The following is a 23832-nucleotide window of genomic DNA, read 5'->3' as shown; positions in this document are numbered from 1 at the left end:
GAAAGGAATCTTTACACGTTCCTGAATCATCAAAGGTTTCTAAAGGCTCAGGATAATCAAAATCCATGGGAAGGAAGAAGATCAGGGAAGAGCATCTGGCAGAAGTGGTGATTCCCATCAGGTTCTCAGGAGCCCAGGTTCTGTAGGCACCAACGCTAACAACAACTTCATTTCCAAGAAAGCCCTGAAAGTCTCCTGCTGAATCAAATGCAGATTCTCAAGGGAGGGCTTCCTTCTCATACATACACTGTATACCTAAGCAACTGCACTCCAAAATTTCAAGGGAGCGGATACTGTAACACAAAGTTAAAAATGCATTCGGTCTCTGAGGAAGGAGGAAAACAAAAAAAAAAAAAAAAAAAAAAAAAGAACCAGGATTTGAGATATGTAATAAAAGCACACTGTGAATGGAGAGTTGGCTGCTACAGATGCAATTGACTCTGAATAGTGGAGCGAGAAAAGCAAATGTCACCTGACAGAATTCACACTCAATTTAGCATTGAAGTGCCTGGAACAAAAGGCTCAAACAGAAATGGAAATTTCAAAGTTCTAAATATGCGAAGTAGAGAACAAGACCAGCATTCACCACTGAACATTTCCTGCGTTTTTTTTAAAAAAAATACAAACAAATAGAATTGCTTTGCAGAAAAGAATATATATTTTTTAAATCCCTTAATATGATTAAGCGATTTTCTATACTTAACTTACTGACTGCAGAGCACTTCCAATTAGGTTAAATTTCCCAGGTCAGGGACTTGAGTCAACTATCATAAACACTGAGGCTAAAACTAACATTTTCCCAATTCTCACCAGCCCTCTATCCACTGTTTTTGCCCAATTTCATTGAGTCTCCACTATCAACTTTTAAGAAAGTAGCCTCTTTCTGTATCATTCAATGTCGTGGTTCTGAAAACACAATTTTGTTTGAGACAAGGGCTCTAGTCATTTTTCTTTGGGTTTTCTGAATATCACAGCTGTGTGATGATGCTTTGATAATTCTGATGTGGAACCTAAAGCCTGGAGTTGTTGAGAGTCTTGGTATTCAAGAACTTCAACTCTGAGGTTTCAAATAATATCCCTCATTGTGTGTAGACAATTCAGGTTGTAGCAACTGATGAAACAGAGCTGATTAAGGATTTAAACCTTTTGAGCATTAATTCCCATTTACTTTATGGTACCAGGAAAGGATAGAGAGTTTTGTCTTAAATTCCTCAATGGAAATTTGATAATGGGGCATATACTTAATGTTCAAATTTGTATCAACCAATCTCTTGTTTGCATGCAATGAAAATAAATACTAATAAACACAAGAAAAAAAGATTTACTGCAACATTATCAGAGATGCACGGCATTGTGGGGGCGGGAGTCTGGAAAATGAGCAGGAGTCCAGGTAACTGTGGAGGAAGGAGAGGAATAATTCTAACAGCCATGTTTCATCCAGAAGAGTCTAATGTGTCTACTGCTGTCACTGTTGGTGGACATGACAGCTGGAAATATCTGATGACATATGCTACTGCACTTGCCACCGCACACGGTTATGAATTCTAGTAATTTATTTCTATGTGTCACCTGCTCCAGATTCAATTTTATGATGTCCAGAAACACTGAATTATCTAAGCATAGGTGCTCTGCTATTGCCCTACCTGCTGGGAGCTGGATGGTGGTGGAGAATGATGATCTTCCTCTTTGTGATTTTTGTTATAGAAAGTTTGTCCCTTCATTACAGTAATGTTGGACACAATGGATTTTTTAAATTTTATTTATTTTTTGAGAGAGAGAGAGCACAAAGAGGGAGAGGGAGAAGCAAGCTTCCTGCTAAGCAAGGAGTCTGATGTGGGGCTCAATCCCAGAACCCTGGGATTATGACCTGAGCCAAAGGCAGACACTTAAACGACTGAGTCACCCAGGTGTCCCAAGACATGTTAGATATTTTTTAAAAATCTTCCCCAAAACAGTTGTAGAGTTGGATTTTTATCAGCTCTTTAAACATATACATGCACACACATAAATTATATTTTATAAATTTAAATTATCTTTAGTATATAAATATGTATTTGTATAAAATACATATACATTTTATGTATTTAAATACATTTTTAAATCAAATTATGTATAGGTCACATACATATTAATATGAATATTATATATATAATTCTCTGTTCCTTTTGCTCTAGAATAACCATATATGTCATCCTTCCGAATCACAACTTTACATGAATCAATAATTATGCCAAGTGTTTTGTCAGTGACATAGATACTAAAATGGAGCAAAGCTCTGTAGGGAGTGACAAATATGAAGGAAACCTAAGAGACAGCAGGACTGGCCAGATGAAAGCATGGGGCCACGTTCCCACCCTGAAAGTCTCTGCAAGTGCACTGGGAGCGCCCGAACAATGACTGTCCACCAGAAATGAGCCTCATTAGACAGAGACTAGACCCTTGCTTAACCCACTTGTTCAGTCACTGGCTGGGCGCTGCCTTGGGAAGAGCAGAACCTTTTAAACAACCTAGTTTAAAAACTGAAGCAGGCCCTGAAAAATCTTCCTGCTAGAGCCTCAGCTAACCACTCTTTACCGAGAAGCCATGTGAAGCCATGTATCATTATTTGGAAGGGGTCCCAAGTTTCACATTTCTGGGTGCCCTGATCCCTCTCTCCCAAAGAGCATATTATGATGATTCTTCTATAGTGGATATCAGACTAATATTCAGTCCCAAGGAAAACAACCCAAATCATATTAATTTCTTCATTAGGTTCATAGTTGAAGATTTTTATACAATTCCTATTTCTAATCTAATACCATCTCAGTTTCATATTTTCATATATTTTTTAAAGATTTTATTTATTTATTTCACAGAGAGAGAGATCACAAGTAGGTAGAGAGAGAGGGGGAAGCAGGCTCTCTGCTCAGCACGGATGCTGAGGCAGATGCGGGGCTTGATCCCAAGACCCTGAGATCATGACCTGAGCCGAAGGCAGTGGCCCAATCCACGGAGCCACCCAGGCGCCCCTCAGTTTCATATTTTTATAATTCAAGTCACAGCCTAAATTTGAAATTTAGTTACCATCAACACTCTCTATAAGTCATTAAGGAAAACAGATGAAAAAAGGCAGAGCAAATAAATATAATACAAACTAAAGACAGTGATTCAGGGTGCCTGGGTGGCTCAGTTGTTAAGTGTCTGCCTTCAGCTCAGGTCGTGATCTCAGAGTCTTGGGATGGAGCCCCTCATCTGGCTCCTTACTCAACAAGAAGCTTGCTCTTCCCTTTTCCATTCCCCTGCTTGTATTACCTCTCTGGTTGTGTCTCTCTCTGTGTCAAATAAATAAATAAAATCTTAAAAAAAGAAAAAGACAGTAATTCAGGTAGTACCTTTGTGTGAGTGTGTGTGTGTGTGTGTGTGTGTTGGGCTGCCTGCTTTTTGTGACTATTTCTGATTAATAATTAAAAAGTTTTCTTTGCTCTTAAGGTAGCACAGAATATCAAGAATATTTAAAAATAAAGGAATACATATATATATGTATATAAATATATATTTATGTATAAATATATAATATATATAAAAATAAAAAAATATATATACATTTTTGCATTCCAAGTTCACATGTTGTTAATTCTATGCTTTTTTTTTTTCTATTTCCTTTATCTCTCACATTTAGGTCTTAATTTTCTCTAGATTTAACATTTATTTATGTTGTTTTACTAATCTAATCTAATCTCCTATACTTTATAAAGAAATATTTAATGACTACGAATTTTATGAAAATCCAAACAAATCTATTTCCTGCCTTCTGTTCTTTCAACACAACTGAAATGACCAACTCTTTCTTTGTGTTAAATAAATATATGTTATAACTACATCTTTTTTTATGTAACTACATCTTAGAAGGAAAGAAGCTCCAGTGGCATGACTTATAAGAAAGTATCTTACTTATACACATATTTAAAATATGATTCCTTTTAATTCATTTACAAGAGGCAGGGAGGGGTGCCTGGGTGGCTCAGTGGGTTAAGTCTTTGCCTTCGACTCAGGTCATGATCTTAGGGTCCTGGGATCGAGCCCCACATCGGGCTCTGGGCTCAGCGGGGAGCCTGCTTCCCCCTCTCTCTCTGCCTGTCTCTCTGCCTACTTGTGATTTCTGTCTGTCAAATAAATAAATAAAATCTTAAAACAAAAATAAAGTAAAAAATAAAAGAGGCAAGGGACACATTCTCTTGAATTGGCTTTCATATTTTTTTGTCTTGTAGTTAATATTAGAGACGAGTAAAAAATTTCTCAAAATTTTTCACAAATTCAATACTTGCTTGGTTACATGGAGCACCCTATTTCTATGTCCTGACCTTGGTATATTTTTCACTTGTGGTTAGAAGTGTTATTCAATTATATGATTCCATCCACAACCTTCAAAATTATTTTTGAAAGGTCATTTTCAAGGCAATACAATACTTGTGAGAAAACACCAATAAGTCAGTGTTTGAGTATTTTTTGTTATTAATGCTTTTCCTCTGAATAAAATAACTTCTTTGCTATTACTATCAGTGTAAGATTATTATGTTCACAAACATATATGGCTGAAGTAGAATGAAAATGTATCTGATTTTCAAGACTAAAAGAAAGAAAAGAATGACAACTTATAACCATATCTGCTTACAATTTACAGAACATTTCCTTGCCCAAAATTTCATCTTGTCTTCACAAAATCCCTGAGAGGAAGATATATTTATTATCTTCATTTTACACCTGTCCAGACAAAGCTTTATTAAAGTTATTTTATTTATCTACAATCACAGAGTCAATCGCCAGGATTAAGATCACAGTCAACAGACTCTATATAATATTAGGGAAGGTCAGGCAAAGGTAAAAGTAACATTTATGGGAGACTTACAAATGGTACAGAAAGGAACAGAGAACATTAGGCTAATGAGCACTTTGGAAGCCAACTGGGGAGGATGAGCTAACAACTGGTCCTCATTTGTCCAGGAAGGGAATATAGAGTGTTTGATACACCATGAATCAGAATACTTTGGTTTATGCCCTGACTCTGTCACTGTGACCTTGACCACAAGAACATTTAATTTCCCTTGGCAACAGTCTCCATTATCTATAAAACTCATGGTTTGATCAATAAAATACTCTAAATCAGTCACCACTTTACAGCTTCATTTTAGAATGTATATGCTGAGCAATAAAGCCAATTCTTCAACAATGCAGTGATTATTCCTGACAAACAGTCAAATTTGAGGATATCCCTCAAAGTTTCTACCCCTTAACAGATCTTCACAACTATGTATTAGATGTACATGTCGTTTCAGATGTTGAAATAGCTACTAAAATACAAGTATTTTTAGCAGGTGTTACCATATTATACCATTACGATCAATAAGCAACTTTGGTTAGAATAAACCATTTTCGATCATTAGGTATTGATTTAGTTAGTTCAAATAAGTTCCAAAATCTGAGAAGCAGCAAACACTCATTGATGCTAATGGATGCAGAATGAAAAAAATGCTCAATGTCAAAAACTTCTAATTTTCATAGAGCATCATTTTAATACATTTTTTTAAAAGTTGATTTAAAATTTATTGTATTTTATAAAATGTGATAAAATATTATTTAAAGATTTTATAAAATCTTTAAAAAATCTTTCAAGTATAGCAACTAAAAACTTCCCTTTTCCTACTCATGATTCTAAAACATTTGATGCTCATGGGTGATAAATTCATTCCTGAGCCTACAGAAGTTTGACTCTGCTCAACATATTCCATGAGGACTGTTGTCACTGTAATAGCAGATGATTCTTCCACTCTGTATATGGAAGGGAAAACATTATTTTAAATCCTTCTGTTATTCGTTCTCTTAATAGATAAATTTACCTACTGCTGTTTTATTTTCTTTTTTACTACTAGCCCCGCCTTAGCTTTTGTGATTTACTTGTAACACTGCTCCCTACTTTGTCTCAATCCTGAGGGTAAGTTCCTGTCTCTGTTCAACTTGTGCATTTAGATCTTCCCGGGTATTTTCGCTTTTCTAGGCCTTCTACATTTCTGACTTCCCAACAATGATTAGAAGCTAAACCAGATCCAAAATTTCACCTAAAAATATATTTTAATACTTGACTATCCTGAAATAAAAGATGAAATGTGTCCATTTCAGATACAAAGAGATGTAAAGTAAATTAGTGAGGGCCACAGGATGGGATGAGAGGGGAAAAAGGGAGCTATGGGATATCTTTTTGGACTGATAAAAATATTCTCAAATTAGATACCTGTGTTGATACACAACACTGTAAAAATACCAAAAACAAACAAACAAACAAAAAACCCCACCCACACTGAATTGTGTTTAAAATGGTTAAAATAGTTAATTTTGCTTGTGTTAAGTTCACCCAAAACAAATATCTGAAACATTTCAGCTAAAACAACACATATATGTCATGTTTTATACAAACGCACACACGCGCGCGCACACACACATGCACACACACACACACGTGGGGCAATGTGATGAGGCCTGAGAGACCTTGTGAATATGGCTCCTGGAGGTAGGAAGCAAAACAATAAAGTGTGATTTAAAAAGTTGGGGGAAAAGTGACCCTTACCAAGTAGAGGTGTAAGTTTGACAACACTGTTGCCTATAGTAACATAGTAAACAAAGAGTTTGTATAATGAACTTGTCATTGTGGCTAAATATTTTCAGAGATAACTAGACATATTAGCACCTTCAACCCAGAAGGTGCTAATTGGCTTTTTCTAGCTGTCTAAGGTAATATGTGAGAATAAAGACACACAATAAGAAAAATGTTAAAAGTTGTAGAAGAATTTATAAATATTAAAGATGCTTTCCAGTCAACAAATTTTTTTAAAAAAGAAGTGTCCTTAAGAAAAATATGAAACTCAGGGTGCATCCAGAAAAAATAAAATAGAATAGTCTCAGATTCAAGATATTATATTATTTTTTTTTAATAGTTCATAAGAATTGAAGGTGCTAGTTTATAGACCATTACAGGGGGGAAAAAAATCAGGGACCCTTAGAACACTTCCCTTCAATCCTTTTGTTAGAAATGAAATTTTCTAGGAATCCCACATAAATCTGACTTTCACTGTTAATTACAGAAGTGCCTGTGCTGAAGATTTATGTGGTTGGAGCTTTTATCTAATTGAGTAGAAAATAATTTTATTCACACAAAACTCAGTTTTCAACCACATTCTACTTGCAAAAAAACAGAGGCAATTAAATTCTAAAGATCCGCTGTGTGACATTGTCTTATAAATGACAATACTATATTGTATACTTAACAGACTATTAAAAGGATAGATCTGATGGTAGGCTTTCTTAATATAATAAAAAATTTAATTCATTACATTTAAAAAATAATAAGAAGAAATGGGGTCTCTCAGTTCTCAACTTAGCACAGGCACTTAGCATGCTGAGAAAACATGTCAACTGCTGATAACATTCTGTAGGAAGAGGGAGAACACCAAGAGTTGAGGAAAATCCCAGTTAGAGGTGTGAGTACTTGTGAGCTATAGCAGGCTGGATATCTGACTTGCTATGAAATACCGTGCCTCTCATCTGCAAATACTTAAATGCACGTGTTTGTTCCAAAAATCCTGTTCTTTTGTCAACATAGTGTGTTGGAAGTTTATGAGCTTGTAAGTCTTTGAGTCTACTGGACTGCTCCTGAGAAGCTGAGCCCAATAAGCCAATCTATACCTTGATCTGATTTCAATGATAAAATCTTGAACTTGTAAAAATCATAATGTAATTAGAAGAGAGGGAAGGAGAGAATACATTTTCATATGGAAATGCATTATTGTAACAAGACATTGAACAATGCTATATGTTTTTTAAAATAATAATACTCCCAGAATTCCTTCATTCCCTGTATAAGCCTCTGAATCTAACATTGTCTTGTAAAATCTGATGAAGGGATTGTGACAGAAAGGATATTCAGAAGTTTCTGATCCCAGGTCTTAAAACGATAAAACAGATCTGCTTATTTTCTTCTGGAAAACTTGATCTTGGAATGTCTCCCTTGCAACTGCACCATACAGAGAAGGAACATAATGGGAAATAGGCTGCTGGTGGACAGAGCCAGCACAGCTCCCAAGGAGACACCAGCACCAACCTGTAGGCATACGAGTCAACAACCTTGTACATCTGGGCTCACTGGTCTCTGCACAGGACAGTAGCCTCAACCATCAGTCAGTGGAGCAGGAAACTCACGTGAGCTGAGTCCATGCAAGATTATAAGAAATAATAAAATAATTGTTTGAAGGCACCAAATTGTATGGCTCTCTGCGGCAGGGAATTACTTAAATATCCACTCAATGTAGCTTGTATAAACAAACTTTTGGATTGTCCTTCAATAAAATATGAGAATGCATAAAAATGAAATATGGAAGAGAACTCACGACTGTGATGTTGAACAAAAGAAGCCAGACACAGAACACTGCCTACTGTTTGATTTCAATTAGATAGTATTCATTCTCTGCCAGGCAGAACTAATCAGGAGGTTGGAAATCAGGGTATCAGCTACTCTTGAAAACAGGCAGCGACTGAAAGGGAGAACACAGGGGCCTCAGGGTATCCAGCCATGTGGCAATATTTTGTTTTCTGATCTAGATGTTTTTTACAAGTGTAAGTTATAAAAATTCATCAAATTGTGTGCTATGCTCTGTACCCTTTTCTGTATATTTGGTATAACTTAAGAAAACTTATATTTGACTGAAAAACTTACAATGGAATATAATTTCATTACCATCAAATAGAAAATTTTAAAAGACTGATAATGCACACTGTAGCAAGTATTTATAAAAACAGGAATGTTCTCGTTCTGCTAGAACATACAGATTATTACCACCACTTTAGAAAGAAACTTGGCAATAGATAACATGTGAAAATGTACTAGAACAAGGGCCAGAATTTTGCAGTTCTGCCTACTTACATGCCTTAATGAAGTTTGTGCACGCATGCACAAGGAAATATATACATGAATGTTCACTTCTGCGTTTTGTAATGTAAGATTTTCAGAAAAAAAATAATTACTCATCCATAAATAAAAGAATGGCAAAGTAAGTTTGAGTATAATTGTAAAACTGAATACTATACAACTATTAAAATGAATAATTATAGGGGCTCCTGTGTGGCTCAGTCAGTTAAGCATCCTACTCTTGATTTTGCTCAGGTCATAATCTCAGGGTTGTGAGATTGAGCCCTGTGTAGGAGTCCACTCCCAGCACCCAGTCTACTTGAGTTCCTGTCTCCCTCTCTCTCGGCCCTTCCCACTCTCAGTTTCTCCCTCTCTCTCTCTCAAACAAATAAACAACAACAACAAAAAAATAAATCTTTTTAAAAAATGAATAATTGTAAATATACTTATCAATATGAACATACCTCAAAAGCAGGAATTTTCATTAAACAAGAAGCAAGACAGGCTGGTAAAATTTATAAAATATTTAAAACAAAAATACAGTATTTTTTATAACTTTTTATGGATACAAACACACTTAGTGACCATAAAAATACTTTTGTAGGTTAGTTTAAAAAATGCTATTTAGTATCTTTGGGGAAGGTATGTAGAAAACAAAATTAGAAGGAAGAACACAGGAGCTTGAATGGCATCTGCACTACTGAATTCCTAAAAGATAATCTGAAGTAAATATGGAAAAATATTAAAAGTTGAAGGTCTATCCCTCATACATAGAGAAAATTAAGTATATAGTTTCTCTAACTTAAAAATGTAGTTATTTATCAAGTGTTTATTGACTTACCCTTTTTGTCTATCTGTAACACTTGACAATTAAAATTTAGATGTGTCTCTATATATATGTCAAGATCTGACTTACATATATTTGGCCCTGTGTCATGATCTGACTTTAAGATAATAAGAATTTTGAATCTTTACAATCCACTTAATAAGGACTTACTCTCGGGGCGCCTGGGTGGCTCAGTGGGTTAAGCCGCTGCCTTCGGCTCAGGTCATGATCTCAGAGTCCTGGGATCGAGTCCCGCATCGGGCTCTCTGCTCAGCAGAGAGCCTGCTTCCCTCTCTCTCTCTGCCTGCCTCTCCATCTACTTGTGATTTCTCTCTGTCAAATAAATAAATAAAATCTTTAAAAAAAAAAAAAAAAATAAGGACTTACTCTCACTGATATTTTTTGTTTTCATATATTTTGAGGGCATGCATTTACTTACACTCAGAAATGTTTTGTCCTGATGAAATCGAATCCCTTTGGAGAATCCTGAAGGAGATATTGGAAAGCTCACAGATAATAATGGAAATGCCATTTTGGTTATGAAGTAATAGATAACACCTTTATGATTGTTATCATGTCCAAAAGATTGCTTTTGAAATTCAGAGAGAACACTGAACCTAAACTCCACCAAAGTCCTAGTGCATTATCCTGGGTTGTGCTAAATGCCAAAGGAGATCAATGAGTTTTGTGATCTGAAAGACCTCTCTGTGGTTTCTGTGTTCGGGCAATTTGTTGTGACATTCAGTATTATTTATACTCCGTTGGTGGTAGACACGCTCCAGTGTTTACCTGAACAAAGTTTCAGTGCTCTATAATTACTTTGACTATTACTGGGTTTACCATTGACTAACATAATTTTGTTTTTTTTTTTTTAAATCACATCTCCAAAAGTCAGAATTATAACATAACACAGCTAGTTCCTTATGACACAGTTTTGCATCCCAATACTCAGGTCATAAACTAGTAAAATACAGTATATTTTTTATGTTAACTCTTTTGTAAACTTTTGAAAGGATTCTATCCCAGGAGCTGGAAAATAGGAATTTGAATATTTATTCAATAGACATTTATTGAGGTCCTAAGATATGCCAAGTTGTGAAGTGCTGTCCTTATAAAGCTGATGGTCTAGTTGTGTTACCGTTAGGTAACAGGTGCATTACTATGCAATTAGTGGAGCATACATCAAAGTAATAGATGCATTACTATACAATACAATAGGTATGTAGACAGTGTAAGCAAAGGGCCAATGAGACACTCAAAGGAGGTTTTGGCAGCAATGCCTGGAATCACAGAAGGAAAAAGCAAAGGCTCTTTAAGTGGGTATTTGAAAGACATGTCCATGTTATTGAGTGCGAATTGAGAGCTGAAAGAGGAGTGTTCTAGAATGGCAGAGTACCATCCAAAAATGATAAATGCAGCACAGCAAAGCAGGAAAGCGGCATGCAAATCAGCCTTAAGTAAATATTTAAATGAATATTCAGTGAATGTGTGAGTGGTATTGATAGGAATAGAGGGTCTAAAATAAGGACCTAATTATTATAGGATCTCTATGAGAGACTGGAGAGAGGTCACATTTTAGAACTAGAACGGATAGACCTTGGATGTACCAGATTCTCACCCATATGGTGTGCCTTTCTTCTCATTACCAAAGAGGAATTATCCAACACACTGCAAAGGCAATTCCTTGGTTGTTGCAGAAGTTCCCATCCTCTTGCCTAGAAATAAAATTTCCCTCCTTCTCCATAATTATTTTTCATTAGATAAGATAATTTACATTGGTATGCAAATACGTTGTTTTTACTGCCATCTTAGAAGCAAAATTGAAAAAAAAAAAATCCCTCCTTTGCAAACCACTGCCCAATATCTTCTCTCCCTCTTGTCAGATTATCTTCAAACACTTTGCCAATTTATACTTCTGTAACAACTAACACTGGATAGTCCTTGGTCATTCCAGAAGAGTTGATGGCTCCTGAATCATGCCTTCTATAAGCCCATAGTCCAAATTTGATGGGCTATTCTGCTACTATATCTGCCCTGCCCCAGAATGCAATAGGCGATGAGGTAATCTCAAACCTACTATAAGCATTCTTTCTGACAGCCTATGATGTATACTGTAATGTTATATGATATTAATATCCAGTTCTTTTTGTTTTGTTTTGTTTTGATCTAGTGGCTCTCCTAAATGACTCTCCTAAAATCTAGACACACATATCCAAAAGCCTCCTGGGCACCTAAATTTGGATGTTCCCTAGTCCTAAACTTAATATTCCCAATACTATAGCCATCTTTCTTCTTCCACTCCTTTAACTATGCTATTGTTTCTGTGTCTCTAGCCTGACAAATGATAAATGACACATCATCTACACAGGGTGTCATCACATTATCCTACATATCACTCATTTATTCCTTTGGTCATTCAAAATATTTAGAGACACTTGCTGTTTTCTAGGCAATACTTTGGGTGGTGGAGCTTTAGCAATGAAAAAAAAATAGATCTCTATCTTTAATAGTTTGTATTTCAGTCTTTGAGATGAACAGTGCACACCTAGAAATGTCAGTAGAAGTTGATTTCTTTTCTTAGAGGCAGCTCTCTACTCTACTGCCATCAATGGAATAGCCCTCTATTTCTATAAATTTTATACACACACACACACACACACACACACATTTATTTATTTATTTGTTTGTTTGTTTGTTTGTTTATTTTGGTGTGTTGGTCACCATCCCACTATGTTACAGTAACTTTGGTGAATTCAAGTAGAAACTTTTAAAGTGGTTTTTTTTTTTAATTTATCTCGTTAGGCTTATGGGGAAAAAAAAGAACTCCTTCCTTCCTGCATTAATGGGTGAAGATCAGCCCACAAAGAACCTCTTCCTAATACCCAAGAACTCCTCCCTCTCTTAAGACTCTTTCATACCGGGAAGAGTTTGATCAGCTTTGGTCCCAAAACTAGTTTTCTCATATCTCCTCAGTTTATCATGTCCGTTTTTAATGTCTTTTTTGGAAAGTATTTTTGTCACCTTTAAAAAAATAAGTTGTAAAGGAGAAAGGATATGTTAGAGGTATGGATGTAATTCCCACAGAAGCAGCATAAAACAATGGTTCTTAAGAGTGTGACCACTGGGAATAAGAGTATTTTAGAAATTGCTGTTGCTGTTGTATTCTTTCTTATTCATTGTTACTGTTATTTGCTCTTAGTGGCTTGGTGATATTGGATAATAGATATTATTTGATCTGCAATGTACATACACTTTTGGATTTGTACAATTTGGGAGTGTAGCAATCACTCCAAGAAAAAAAAAAAAAAGCTTAGGTGTTTCTCCTGATCCTCCAGAACATTCATATATTCTGCTGATCATTCATGGTGGTAAAAAAATATGCATATATTTCTCTAAACAAAACAATTCTACATAATAAAATGACTTTTGTAGGAGTTTACTATTTACAAGACATTCTACAAATGCAACTCCCATGTCAATTGAAAGAATACAGTACTTTGTTCAAAATTATACTCTTTTTTCATTGTGTCAAGAGAACGTGCTATTATCATGGTAATGCTGATTGTGATTTGAAATTTACATACAGCATTCCTATCACATTTACAGTTAGGCTACATGTAGGTCTAAGTACACAGTGACTTTGTTATGTCTTTCAAGCTAGTCGGGATGTACATATAATAGGGAAATTCTTATTACTTAACTGTAAGTTGCTTTCTTTTTATTTCAATTTTATGGTAATCTAAGAAACTAAAGAGACTGTTTAAACATATTTGATTGTGGTTTTGATTAGCATTTCTCTAACGTCTAATATTGCTGACCACCTTCCCATGTGCTTATTGGCCATTTGTATGTCACTTTGGAGAAATAGTTATTATTTTAAGTGGATTACTTGCATTCTTTTTGTTCAATTGTATACTGAGAAGTATATTTTATATTTAATACATATGCATTTTGTATGTTTAATATATGTCAATATATTCTGAACACAAGGTTCTTATCAGATATATGATTTCAAATATTTCCTGCCATTTTATTCGTTTTCTTTTCACCTTCTTGTTCGTGTATTTTGATGCACAAAAGTTTTCTGACATAACATGAAATATTTTTTCACAAATAAGATTAGATCAATGCTCTTTTTGAAACTATGTAACACGGCACAAATTTTACTGATTTTAATTTATGCCAGTGTATATTTTCTCAAAAAATTACAGATACAGTTTACTTTACAGGTAAAGCAGACATTTGTCTATTTACCCCATTAAAATAACAAATATTCTTATTTAACAAATTAATAATTGAGAAGAGTTTAACTTTTCACATTAGCTTTTCATAGATTATAAAATAAAGGCATTTTTATTCATATTAAATTCATATAAATATACCTTTAAAATGGCAAGAAAAAATATTTCTTAAACAGAGGTTAAGGTAAATAAACAGGTCAGAGTATCTGTAGGCTGAATGTATAAATATGAATATGAAGATCTATTTAGGACAGGAAATAGGGAGAGGAAGGGCAGAATGGAGATCAAATGCCATGCCCTCCCCAAGAAAAGCCACGCAGTCTTTAATGTAAGTTCCTGTGAAGACAAAACATTTTGATCTAATCTTTTTTTTTTCCTCTATCTAATTTATATGCACCATTTTCCATTTCTACGTTACACATATGCCTCATTAGAGCATTCATGGCGTGGAATTCTTTTTTCTTGATTCACAATATCAAAAGAATCTCCTCCTTTCTCTGTCATTCTGTCTCCTTCCAGTTTTGAAGGCTCTGAGTGCTCTGTTTTGAGATGATCAAAAAAGCCTTTGAAAATACATATTTACTCCCAATGTTATAGAACTGTGCTATACCATATAGGAACCCCTAGCCGTCTATGCTTATTTAAGTTTATATTCAAATTAAGTAAAATAAAATGAAATAGAAACTTTCTCCCTCAGTCACACTAGTCACATATCAAGCACTCAATACGTATGGTTAGTGACTATCACAATGCACTGGGAAATTACTAAAAAATTTCCATCATTGAAGAAAATGCTCTTCGACAGCACTGTCTTAAGATCATTAATATTAATGATTAATGATTAATGACAGCATTAATATGCACTACTTTAAGCCATTAATTATTACCATTCAATGTGGAAAGTTGTTGAGGAATTGCTAAGAAAAAATTTGTGAGCTGATATAGTATTTACTGGAAAATGTGAAAACATTAGGAAAATCCATCAGTTTAATTTTCAGAGTCTCATATATTTCAATATAGTCTACCGCCCAATATTTCCAAAAGCATTGCAAATGTGAGAAAAATGTTACATTAAATAAAATTGAATATAATTAAGAATATTGACAAGTATTTTTCTAACATCAAAAATACATACACATGCACACATATGCTATAAATATAATTTCTCAAAATAAGTTACGTAATAATTCTAGAAAATAGAAGGAATATTACAAATCTGAGTTTAGATATAGTTCTGTGAAAGAATCCACAATTTCTAAAATTGCTTATCTCTCCCAGCTGTTGCTTTTCAAATGTACCAGGGTTCAAATACAAAGGAAAACAAAATGCAAAGAAAATAGAATATTAACATTTCTTATTTTTTATAGCACAAATCTCTCAAATCACTTTAAAAATAGAAGACCACATGTAGATATTTTTCTGAATCCAAATCCTGGAATATATAAGTAACTAATCATGAGATATTTGTTGAATTTGCATCAAATTGTTCAAGTCAGTAGGGTGCACACATTTTGAATTCCAAAAATATCCAAATATAGTCTTCATATAGATTATATTTAGCTCTAAGAAATGCACCTAGTTCAACACACACGCATAACTGCACACACACATACTCTTAATATTTCTGAGTATAACCATTGTTCACTAGTTAGAGGGTTTCATTTGCATTCTTAGAGTTATTCATCATAAGGTTATTTTCCTTATTGTTAATTTTATCTTCTAATATTTATAATTAACTTCCTTAGGTTAAGTCTTATAGAAAAATAAAATAGTCACCTATCTACCTCCAGCGGCTTGAGAGTTTTTTTTCTGGGGTATCTGGGTGGCTCAGTTGGTCAAGCATCTGCCTTAAGCTCAGGTCATGATCCTGGGGTCCTGGGATTAACCCCCACATCAGGCTCCACACTCGGTGGGGAGTCTTTCTCCCTCTCCCCCTGCTCATGCTCTTTTTCTCTCTCTCTATCTCCCTCTCTCTCTCTCTCTCAAATAAACAAATGAAATCTTAGGAAAAAAAAGAAAAGGACAGAGAGGGAGAGTTCTGTTTGCAGCTGATCTTTAGAGTTGATTCTATTGATCTGAATGATTAGGTGGATTCTCCATTTTCCCTGCTGGCTTATTTCAAGCATAACCACAGGTCCATTCATAATATAATTTGTGGCTGTCCTAAATATCACCAAAGAATGTCTTATATTCCGACTTTAGGTAATGCACTTTTCAACTCCACTTTAAGGTGAAATAGACTATGAACTTTCCTCTTCAAAACTAGGTTGCTTGAGAGCAAGTGCACTTTGAAGAGCAGACCAGAGAAATCAGTCTAAGGCACTGAATAGTGTCTTGGAGGCACATGTCAGAAATTAGCATAGAATAGGGAGCCAGAAGTCATGAGAGAATAACTGGAAAAGAAAGTAGAAGGAAAGAAAAGTAGAATGTGATAAGATAAAAAGAAAATTTGACATTTTCTTCTCAGTACTCCCACTAACCTTAGGCTTTACCTTTTAGAATAAGATACCCATTTTTTTTGTTTTGTTTTGGTATAGAAAATTTAGTAAAATCAAATTTTTGCTTAAGATCTGTAATTTTTAACACATAAATCTGTCACTTAAGGTGATAAGTAAGACAGTGTTATAGCAAATAAACCAATGGTTACCAGAGGGGGGGTGGGTTGAGTGATGGGGGGAAATAACTGATGGTTATTAAGAAGTACCCTTGTCCTGATGAGCACCAGGTGATGTATGGAAGTGTTGAATCACTAAATCGTTCACCTGAAACTAATATGTTAACAAACTGGAATTAAAATAAAAACTTAAAGACTTAACGAAATGTTATACTTTAAATTCATCTAGATATAACATATATATAGTTATATACTATATAAATATGTAATGATATAATTATGTATCATAAATATTAGAGATATAGTATATCTAATGATATATTTATATATGATATTATCATCATATATTATATATAATATATAATATCATTGTCATTTGTTGCATTCCATCCTTAATATCCTATTTCAACTACAGCAATTATTTTAGCAATGTGTTTCAATAATTATTGCTCCTCCCACCATCAGTTATAAAATATTGTATAGGAGATATAAAATATTTTTTCAAAGTGATTATGTTTTTATTATTATTCATTAAGTACTTACTGAATGTTTAGTTTATCCTATGCACTGGATGTACAAAACTAAGTATGATTGCTGACCTCTAGTATGTCCAATGAATTACATCCAATTTAGAAGGAAATGTTCTAAATAATTTACTTTTGACAATATGGTTTCCTAATAAAGAATCTCAGTGTTCATAGAGCAATGGCATCAATTTTCACATTCTCTGTTTTAAATTATCACGTTGAACTCACTAACCAATTGCCACCCAGCCAGTGGAACTTCATGGCTCATACTGAACTCATCTTTATATTCATTGGAATATTTTCAGATGCACATAATATACTTGTCTCAACTGAATTTTGAAAGTAAGAAAAGTATTTTCTCTAACAGATCAAGAAGTTCCAAAGAGGTGTTACCAGAGTTCCTCCTACTCAGTGACAGTGCTAAAGTCTCCATTTCTTTCTGTTTACTCTGTCAGAAGCTTTGCTGCTTTCTGTCATGTTCTAAACATGGTTACTGTAATTTCAGGGGAAAGGTGGGGGGTGGCGGTGGAGGGGAGAAGAACACTCTTCCAAAGTGTTTTTGTCATCTCAGTGAGAAAAGCTTTTATAAGTTTGCCAAATGTGCTCTTCCTATGTTATAGCTAAGAATTATGTCGTAGTCCCACTTCTAAACTGATCCATGATGACAGTAATTGGACCATCATACTTAGACCAAAAGGATTTTATTTTGTGAACTAAGTTCTATTCCCCTGGAGGATTGTGGCAACATAAAGTAGGGTGGATCCTTGAGAAACAAACAAAAAATTATGGCTTGACTGAGGAGGAAGGGAGAAAGGTTATATTTGGTGGTGAAGGCAGGGAACAACAGGGTCTTCTACCCTCTGATTTGCCTTGTCTCCTTCATCCTGCAGGACTTACTAAACCATCTGTTTTTAGTTTCAAAGTGCTGAGAGGGTCTATTTACCATGCCTAAAATTATAGGCAAAAAAGAGCTACTCTCTCTGTAACCAATAAGGCTATTTTCCTAGACACCCATATTCTCAGTCATTGAAAGTCTTTCTTTAATGATATTTAGTTTCAAAATATCTCCCCAAACCTCTCACAGCTGTAGGGCAAAGAAAAACATAGCCTTAGTTAATATGCAAAGATTGTAACACAAATTACTGCTATTTCTTAATCCACTTTAATTTTATAAATTTAAAATTCTTATCCCTGCTTCATTGGTAAAGAAGATGGGATTCAGGGAGTATAATAATTTGCTTAATAGCTTCATTCCCATATCAAAATATTTCCCTTTTTTGGTGTTTGCAAGGCAGGGAGTGTTTACAGGGCAAAAGTCTTTGCTAAATACCGGAAAGCAATAGTTTGTGTGATACAACTAGTGAAAATGAGATCTGAAACTTGAACCCAAGTTTTCTCACCAACTTCTATGTTTCACCAAAACAACATTATACACAGGAATCATAACTTGAGGTCCAAGGGTTGATTATTTTCACCAAAATTACCTTGAAATTTCTAGGAAATTTCTACAGTTAAGATACAATAAGAATAGGCTATACACTATGGCAAGAGGCCATTACTCCCATCCTAAGGACCAACCCTCCCCCAATAAACATGTTTCAGAAGCTACAAAAACATTCCTTTTTTCCTCAGGGAGCTGACAATAGAAAAGAGAACTAAGTGCTAGAAGTGAGAAGCACCATTTGAGAGAACAGATTGATGGCTTCCCTTCACCCTGGTAGAACAAGGACAGAATCAATCATTTGGGTGTGGTAAGAAACCAAAGAACACATGGTCAAACTCTTAATGTAGGTATGACAAAGCCCAGGGCTCTCCAGCCAAAGAATGAGTTGTAATGTAGGTAATATTTTCCTAGGGTCTTCACCAAGTGATTTGGGGCAGTATGCCAAAAGATAGGGCTCTGGGCAGAAGATCTGAGAGGGATCCCTGAAGCAGTTGAGGCTCCCCCAGGGTGAGGTCAGGAGAGTCAGGATGACAAACTTGAGAGAAATCACGCAGGAGATTCTGTACCTAAGAAAGCAATGACAGTTATTCATTTATGTATATATTAATTTATGCATTTATTCTTCTCCTGCCTTAATATTAATAATCAACTACCACAATTTATGGATTTATTCTTCTCCTGCTTTAATATTAATAATCAACTACCATTGATAATAATCAACTACCACTACACAAGACTGTGTATTCACCACGGAGGTGGATAGAGACCACCAAGCCCCAGACCCTTCCTGTCCACTGCTCTCCATTGCTCCTGCTGAGGCAGAAGAAGAGACCAAATGGCTGTTCTGTTTGGCTCAGAAAAGAAAAAAACAAGTCCCCTGAGGATGATTTAGCATTCTCCTGAGACGCCTCCGTATAGATTATACTTCCACATAAAGAGTGCCCATTGGCCCTGAGAGACCGCAAAAATGTCCCGTTACCATCCCCCATCACCCATAACCATAAAAACTCACCCCTAACCTTGTTGGGTGCTCAGCTTTTGGAAAACGATCCCGCTGAGCCCGCTGGCGAGAATAAAGCTGTGTTCTCCCTGATTTCCGTGTGCCGCTTGAGTTTCCTCAGTTGCTTCTGATTTTCCACAACACCATTTGCATACTATATGCCAGGCACTGTGTTTCACGTTTTTAAAACACTGGAATATAAATCTAGTATAACGACTCCTAGACTTCAAAGTAGAAACTGACACTTACAGAATTTAAGCAATTTGCTTAGAACAATGAACTAGTAATGGAATGGAGTCATAATTTGAGGCTATGACAGACCATAATAATACCTGTGCTCTGTCTGAATAATTCAGAGATAATTCATCCTCCACAATATCTAAGGTTTTTATTAACATGAACAAATTAGTAACAGAAGACTGTGTATTCATATATATGATGCGAATTGATGTGCTAATATATAAAAACGTGTTCGTATTTTAAAATCTCCTAATATCACTTGGGTGCCTTAATCAGATTCGTATTACATAATTGTGATAAATATTCACAGAGGTTTACTTTTATGAACATGTGATTGGTGCTGTAATATAAAATATGTAATTGTGCATCTTTAAATAAGATGAGATGCATCTTTGTAGCCTTTGAGATACTATTTCTGTTTCAACCTATTTTGATAATAAAAGTGATTAAAATATTAGAACATATACTGGAAACACAAAGGTGTTACCATAATATTTATTTGATTTAGAAAATCTACCCCTCAAGTTATTTTTGTTTTGCTTCATTTTGTTTTTCTTCCAATAGTAACAGATTACCAATGCCATCAGTAGTGAATGATTTTAGGAACTGCTGATAGTCTAATACATTTGACTAGGTAGGAATTAAAAATACAATTAAGCAGGTAGAACTAAAGTAAAGTTGATCTAGTAAGGGCCTGAAAGATGCAACTATAATCTTCTTTTATTTACTTTTTATTTTTTACCCAAGTTATCATTCCTTTCTTTTACCTGTGCAGTGTGTTAAATAAAATCTCTTACATTAATCTCCCTACAATGTAAGCTGCAAGTAATATTCATCTTTGTCAAGGTTAATCTTGGCTCATTAGAGAATGGAATTTAAAATGTCTTAAGCCAAAATAATAGAATAAAGGGGAAAAAAGGGAAAGAAATTTATGAAAAGGATGTAAGCAAAGGGTGCAGCTGCATTTCATGGGACACAAGGGCATGCAGTGCATTCAGACCTCCTGAGGGCTGAGAATCCAGATGTGGAAATCTATCAAGGATCAAAGCTTCCACACCATCAGTCTTTCCCTTTCTCCTCCCTTGGAACCTTATGACCTCTTATTTCTTCACCACTTTGTATGTCTTCTTCATTCTTTTCTCTGTAGACTGGTTTTCTCTGCTCCTTAGCCAGATGAACACAGCTTTGCAATTAATATTATCTTGATTCCAGAACAAATGGTGTTTTACAGAATCACTGAATTTCAAGTTCAAGTTCCTGAAACCATAATATAGTGGGGTTAATAAAGTTCAACACTCTACCATGTTTGATACATAAGATAGTAGATTCTATAGACAATTGTTGGGAAACAAGAAGTTCATTAAACTGATAAAATAGACTCCAATACATCCAAACATTTTGGACACAAATGTTTGAGACACTGTTAGCAGAGCCTTCACTGCTAAATCGGTGTTAGAAATGATCAGTCCTTAACTTTGTGTGTAGAGTTACTTCTTTTCTATTTTCTTTCTAGGAAAGAGAGAGAGAGAGAAAGAAAGAAAGAAACTGCTAAAACATCACCAAAAAAAAAAAAAAAAAAAAAAAAAGTTTTAGTTTGAAAAGGCAAAGTTCTGAAGTGTATAAAATCTATGTCTGATACAATAAAAGTGAGGAATTTCTTGAATTCTTTTCTTCACTTCAGAGGAAATAAATGTTCTCTTAATAATAAGTGAGAATAGTAAAAGCAAAATAGTGAGATACACGAATGTGCTTGAGAAAAGACCTTGGCACTCTCCTTTCATCCCTAAGACAGCGCATCACAGAGTTACATAGACTGGCTATGTGAGAAAATGCTCAGTCAAGCAGTGGAATCGGACGTCTCCCTTTATGGAGGAAAAAAGATTTAGCAGGCCGTCCCATAATCCCCTTTATTAATGAAGGAGCGGAATAGGATGCTGAGCCACGATGCTCAAAGCACTAAAAACAAAATGAAAAACTAAAAACTTTGCAAAGATTAAGAATGGCCAACTTCAAATGAATGAGAACAGTTGTAACCAGAACTTATACAGGCAAATATGTGCAACACAATGAAATGGCATAAAATACAATATAATTCTATACTCAGTTTAATTCTATTTTAAGTATAAGTCCTATGAACATATATTAAAAACAACAAACAAAAACCACCACCAACAACAAAAAAACCCTTACATAATATGTTCAGGCTACATAAACCATCTCAAGAAATTCCCAATAAGATCAATTAGTTACGTCATATCCAATGACTTCAATGTATTAATGCAGTATAAACAGAAAATAATAATGAACAATCCAAATACACCTGTGAACAACCCAAAAATATTCTAATAATGTTTGTAAATGATAGTAGAAATGAAGATAGAAAAAGTAGAGATAAAAGTAAAGAAACTAGAAATATACATAAAAAGTAGAATATATAAAATAACTTGGAGTGAACCTTCTCTTCACTTAAGATACCTTCTCTTAGCTTAAGATACCTATCTCAGAAGTAGATTAAAATAAAAATTTTAAAAAGCTACGGAAGACAAAATAGAAAATGTACCTAACAAGTAGTTCACAAATGAAATATTGAAGCTTTAAGATGGCTTAGTGAAAAAATGGACAAAACTTTAATACCTGGAATCTATGAAAAGATCAACAAAATAAAACAAACTAAAAATGGAAGTAATACATTTGCACGGCTATGTGGACTCATTAATTAAAATTTAAGTTGGCTCTTTGAAAATATAAAAATATAACTTCAGCAAGTTTGAGAAAACTATGTAATATGCATGCCTAAATATATATATTACATATATTAATATAATACATAAATACATATATTAATCTATAAGGTATATATTTTAAATTTAAGATAACAATGCATATACTTATATACCCATACATTTGTTATTATATATTATGTTTTATTTTCCACTGAATTATAATTTATAGTAATGAAGGCAAGTAAATTGAGAGGTAAGAAGAAATAAACCTAAAAGAAAGTGAAATGGCAGTACAAGTTCAGTTCCTAAAATCCCCAGGTGCTCTCATTCATTCATTTTGTATTTAACTCCTTCATTCATTTTGTAAAGATAGGTTAATGTGGCTTAGAAATTAAATGAAAATCACACATTATAAAATTATAAAAAACAAAAATCTAACTTAATAAGGAAGCAGAAAATTTGAAAAATACTACATCTTTCCTTCTCTCTCTCTGCCTGCCTCTCTGTCTACTTGTGATCTCTGTCTGTCAAATGAATAAATAAAATCTTAAAAAAAAAAAAAAAGAATCCTTTTCCTTGTCTTTTCCAACTTCTAGAACTGCATTCCTTGTCTCTTATCCCCTTCCTCCTTCTTTAAAGCCAGATGCACAGAACTTTCAAATATCTCCATGCAATGTTTCACAGTGAATTCTCTCTTATAAAGATCCTTGTGATTACATTGGACCTGACCAGATAATCCAGGCTTCTCTTCATATCTCAAGAACCTTAACTTAATCACATTTGTAATGTCCGTTTTGCCATTAAAGGTAATATATTCATAGATTTGGAAAATTAGGACATGGAAGCATTTGGGCATATCACTCAGCCTACAACAGACATCTTTGCTTTCTCAAGAAAGCATGCAAAATTCATAAAGAAAAGTACTACTAAATATGATGGCATTAATATTGAAATTCCCCAAATGCAAAAGCACCACAAACTTAAATATCAAGAGGCAGCCTGGGAGAAAAAAAATTGCTATACTTTAAACAAATATTATTATCTAAAATATTAAAAATTACCAATAAACTAAAAATTTTAAACAACCTAATAGTAACATAGTTAAATAAAATATAAATGAATATTAAAATTCTGAAAAGTCAACATCATAAATAGAAAGAATGTAAATTAAAATAAATTATGGCTTTTTGGCATAATTTGAAAATGAAAATAGAAAATGAAATGAAATGAAATAAATGAAATGAAATGAAATGAATGAAAATGAAAATAGATTGAATTTCTAATT

This window comes from Mustela nigripes, chromosome 15 (assembly GCF_022355385.1).
Source record: "Mustela nigripes isolate SB6536 chromosome 15, MUSNIG.SB6536, whole genome shotgun sequence".
Taxonomy (NCBI): domain Eukaryota; kingdom Metazoa; phylum Chordata; class Mammalia; order Carnivora; family Mustelidae; genus Mustela; species Mustela nigripes.
Note: the sequence above shows the minus strand (reverse complement) of the source record.